Source organism: Oryzias latipes, chromosome 1 (assembly GCF_053564925.1).
Source record: "Oryzias latipes strain Hd-rR chromosome 1, Olatipes_Hd-rR_3.1".
Lineage (NCBI taxonomy): Eukaryota > Metazoa > Chordata > Actinopteri > Beloniformes > Adrianichthyidae > Oryzias > Oryzias latipes.
The window spans coordinates 14777639-14782986 of NC_136237.1; the positions used below are offsets into that span (position 1 = coordinate 14777639).

Consider the following 5348-nt stretch of genomic DNA (forward strand, 5'->3'; position numbering starts at 1 on the left):
AGTTGAAATTTACATCACTCCTGCCTTCAGAGGATGACTAGTTGTTTTGAAGTCATCTTGTACTTATCTTCTAGTTTTTGATTATTCTGGATTATGTTATACGTTGTTTACAGAATGTAAAGTACATACTGAATTATAGTCCTAATGTATTTATTTTTTGGAAGAGCATTGTTATTCTTATTGCTATGTGAGTAAAATGTTTAATATATGCACAGACTGGAAAATGTTACTTTTATTTGAACAACAGTGAAATAAAAACCAGTACAGCATTAGGAATGTCTTTTTATCTTTTATTAAATTGTTTACATTTATTCCTGAGCAAAATACTGGGTCAGTGCCTCCCTCATTCTCAGGGGCTGGATGTCTCCAATGCCCAATGGGTCAACATCACCTGGTGGTACATCAGGAAGTCCAGCTGCACTAGGATCTTCACTGTAGGCTTCATTGTGTTTCTCACAGATGTTATGCAGGGTGCAGCATGCAGAGATAACTGTGGGGACCAGTGATATGTCCACATCAAGACGTTTTGACAGGCACCTCCAACGACCTTTCAGTCTTCCAAATGCACACTCCGCCGTCATTCTGGCCCCGCTTAGTCTGTTGTTAAATTGACGCTGCTGTTCATTCAGATTCCCAGTTTCCGGGTACCCCTTCATTAGCCAGGACCGAAGTGGGTAGGCTGGATCCCCCAACAGCATGATAGGCACTTGTGTGCCCTGGATCTCCTCAGTGGTCTGTGATCATGGAAAAAACAAATTACATTTGCTGAAGAGAGATTCTGTGATAATGACATTACTGTGCAAATCAAGGTGAATGTTTGTAGTTACATTATTGTGCGTCTATATCATTGATCCATATTTCATGACAATAACCTTCAGCACTAATTAATACATATGTTTGTAGATAAAGCGGGGATAGTTAAGTAATGTGTATGGAGATAACTTTCTATACTATGTATGCTTTGCACACAATGAAGGCTGAATTAGAGTTAAAGAGAAACACAACTCACGTTTGGAAAGAGGACTCCGCTTTCTGCCTTCTCGTAGATCTCAGAATTACGAAGAACCCTGGAGTCGTGAACACTTCCTGGCCATCCGATGTTGATATTTGTGAAACTATTCGGGTGGAGGTATTCATTGTAGATTAAAAAAGGGAAATACACAATATCTGAGTGAAGACAGTGCACTGCAAAAATTGACTGTCTAAATACAAGAAATTTAGACTTATTTTTAGATTATATTGTCTTAAAACAAGTGAAATTATCTGCCAGTGGGGTAAGATAATTTCACTTGATAAGATATCTTAAAATAAGAAAAAATATCTTGGCTTTTAGAAAGAGAGAAACAACTCAAAATTAGTAGTAAAATACTCATTTCAAGCACTATTTTTTAGGTAAAAAAGTCTCAAAACTAGTTTATAAATTCTTCTTTGACAGTTGTTTATTACTCACTTTGAGTAAAAAGACCCTAAAACTAGATAACCGTAAGAAGATATGCTTTTAATTCAAGAGTTATTATAGTAGAATTAAGACTTATTGCTAGCTGAATTAAAGCTAGTATTGTGTAATTACTAGCTTTTGTAGCTCAAACCAAGACAAGAAAAATACAAGCATACAGGATTAGTATACTTAACAATATTTATTTATATTGCTTTTTTCAAAATTGCTTTGAATACACTGTTAACATAGAATACTTCTGCTTCTACAAATACAAAGAACTGCTTGAAGCATTTCAACATAAAATTTAACATAGGTTTACAGCTAAATCTTAATGAACGCTGATGCAGGCCATACTAGTAAATAATCTGAGGTTAAGAGAAATAAGAAAAAGAGTGTCTCTGGTTAACATCACCAAACAAGGCATTCATTTCTCACCGTGAGAGCTCTACCACTCAGTAAAAACGTTTCACTCTGCCGATACTTTTTTTATGAACTTGTGGTGTCCCGCTCGTGAATATTGTCCTTCAATATTTCTGTCTGACTGACAAAGTAGGGTTGCCACAAACTTGGGATGGGTAAGATGGAAGGTGTAGTGGTAAGCCAACAGATAAAACAACCTATGGCCAAGATCTTCTTTGGCAAAGGTGGTGATGGGAGTTTCTCCACTTGCCACGAGACAGCAGGACCCATCAAAGAGCAACACCGGGCTGGAGAAAGATCTCTTCTCCAGGTATTTGGCAGGATCATCTGTTGGCTAAAGATAAAAATAATTAGGGTAAAACAGTTTATGTTGTAACTTTTACTAAAAATGTTTTGTTAGTAATAATGAAACATCACTAGGGTCGTATTTGCCATTTTGAAAATTAATATAATTTTTGTAGATGCTTGTATTTAGGCTTTTTAGGTGTCATTAACACCATTTTGCATATCTAGTGGCAGAAAAAAAAACAGAAATAAATGCTGGGATCCTCACATTATTCCTTCCAGTCTCTACCCACAGTTATTACAGACCATCAGAGACAAACAAAAATCAAGCACAAAATCAAAGTTTCAAATGGGAACAAAAACTCACCTCTAGAACATGCAGCAATGCTTCACTAGCATGTGCCAGTTTCTTAAGGGGTGAAGTTGGAGATGGGAAAAGCGTTGGGAGTGCTCTGAAGAGTGCAACGTTGTGTTCAACTAAAATAGAACAATATAATAGAATAACTCAGTTATTAACTTCATTTTCAGCTTAATGTTGAGTTTACATTAAATTGAATATCAGTTTGCATAATAACAACGCAATTCTGACCAACACCTCTGAAAACATTATGCAAAAAAAGACAGTAAAATGAGTTACCTCCACTTAAGTTCATGGGAGGCTTCAACACTTTTTTCCAAACTCTGTAAAACTGCACTAGTGAGCAGAAGTCTTCCCATCTGTCCTGTACTTGACATCTGAATTTGCCGTTTCCCATATCCTGGATCCACCGCAGCTCCTCCATCACCTAAAACACAAGTAACATACAAAAATGCCTCCTTAGTAAAGATGGGCGGTGGGGGGAACAACCAATCAAAAACACAAGTAAATTGCTTACATGATGAAGCTCCTTGAAACATGGATATGCCTCCAGAATCTTTGTAGGTCTATCATCTTCTTTTAGGACATCACTTTCAATGAAGGCTTTTCTTGACTGAAATCCGAGGTCAAGGATCTGGCAGACAGCATCTTGGTTTGGTTTTGGTTCTCTATACATCTATCGAGGCTATCCGTTTCTGCCAAAATGAAAAATAAAAATCAGTGAAGATATCAGACATATTCTGAATTATACAATGGGTTTTAGCCGACATGAACTGTTATACTTCCATTATTTATTAGAGCAACATAAATGAGAAAGCATCTTACACTGCTGTATATAAAAGCTTGTTTACAATGTAAATGTAAACAACAATAGCTGTAATGTCTCAATATCAACAATATCAATATCCAATGGTATAAGGATAATTAAGGTAGGTCAAAAAAATAAGAAAAGGTAAAGCATTTTAAGTGATCACATAGAGGGCATAATTTTATTCCTGAAGGAAACAGCAAAACAACAACATATTTGCGATCTGAATCAAAGATACGAGTTCTTAGTGTCATAACCTTCTCATAACTTGTCTAATCCACGTAAGGGAGGTATCATTGCAAAGCTAGTCAGAGAACTACATGAATTAAGGTTGATATCAAATCCATTTTTACTTCATTATCAACAAATAATAAGTAATTACGAATATAACCGAAAAGATTGTACAGTTCAATTAAGCTAAACAGATGCTGTGAGGCAGAGTAAACACTGAAATCTTCTTCATGGCATATATAATGTTTATAAAATGATCCATTTTTAGCTGACCAAAAAAACCTTTGGAAACAGATATCCTATTTACACTATTTTCCTTTTACATTTTAACTTTTCAAGTTAATAAATAAGAGAGATTCCAGACTCGTTTCCTGGGTTTGAACTATCATGTGGCTCTATGTGTAAAAATACTTTGAAGTATTTTCAAAAGTCATTATTGATTTTTATAAATAAATAAAACAATAATAAAACTGCTGTTTTATTTATTTATTATTTTATACCACAATCCAATAGTATTTCATTAAGCTACGTTTGCTCCTTTATGTTTGTAGACATTGGTTGCAGCCTATCAGTTTACTCAAAACCTGTCACATGACCTCATGTCCCAGCATTCACTTCTTGGACGGAGCCTTGCAAACGGGGGGAACAGCACCTGCTCGCTTTTGATTACTGATTAAATTTCCGGGAGGTGAAGATAACTACAACAAAAAATATTAGCCTGCATGTATAGTACGCACCGATCTAGTGACGCTCATTCATAAAACGGAGAAAACACTGCAGCCTCGCGTTCCTCTAAATGGAAGAAATTCTGGTGGCTAAGCTAGGTCATACGAACATGCCTAGAAGAGACGGAATGCCGCTCTGCTACTGGCTGCCTCGTCACACTTGTCGACTAGCTTGGATACCTAGCTGTCATTAGGCTTCGGGGAACAATATTTGTTCACATTGAGTGAAGTAATAATATTTAATAAAATAAAAATAGTCTCAGAAAAACTTACCGAACAGGCTATCAGAAGGGTCTGGTTCAAAGTGGCTGCTGCTTTTCCCTCTCTTTCCAACCGTCAGGACAGGCGCAACCAAATGACATGAGGGGGGTGGGGGTGAGAGGGTTACCGCAAAACATGTACCTTTGTCCACAAAGTTGTATGATGTAATTAGAAGATATTATACACACTACTTTAAAACTCACCTCTATTATTGTTGTATGGTAATACTAGGGAAAATAAATTTTGTGTTATTTATGAAACCCTCCCGTCCCCCCATTCCCTTCTTAGCTGGTATTGACCGCAGGAGGAAAAGGAGTACCGTATGTTCATGTTATTTCAGACTTTGAGATAGTCCAGATTGTTTTTGCACCCGTTTTACCAATGCAGAGCGTATTAAGACTTACAAATCTGATTGAACAGCATCTGAAACGATTTAAGCCATTGTTTCCTTAGAAAACTGTAATTCCTAAGCAACACTGCCTTTGCATCTCCCTGTTAAAATTATTTATCTTGGTTGTTTAGACATATGTGTATTATGTTTGAGTCAAAGCACATTTTTTAAACAATGGTCATCTAAACTAAACTTCAGAAATGTCTGTTAATCACTTGTCAACCATAATCAGCTTTTTGAATGCTGTCAAAATGATATCAGCACAGAGCATCCCATATATTTTTACATGAGAAGGAGTTGGGCCTTGTCTCAGAAATAATTAATTTGGAACACATTACAGGAAAGATTGGAAGGTTTTGTGACAGTTGTGTTCTGTTACTGATATGCACAAGGGTTATCCCTTTTTCTATCTATCTTAGATGACCCCCCCC

At 36.4% G+C, this 5348-nt stretch overlaps 1 long non-coding RNA gene across 1 annotated transcript; it reads right to left on the bottom strand.

Annotated features, from left to right (window-relative positions):
• Positions 1 to 1618: 1618 nt before the first annotated feature.
• Positions 1619 to 4647, bottom strand: LOC111947980 (uncharacterized). The gene is made up of 5 exons (XR_013657408.1): positions 4539 to 4647; positions 3019 to 3196; positions 2781 to 2928; positions 2511 to 2620; positions 1619 to 2192 (listed from the first exon to the last, which is right to left on the bottom strand). It is a non-coding gene; the product is annotated as an uncharacterized LOC111947980 (long non-coding RNA).
• Positions 4648 to 5348: the final 701 nt, after the last annotated feature.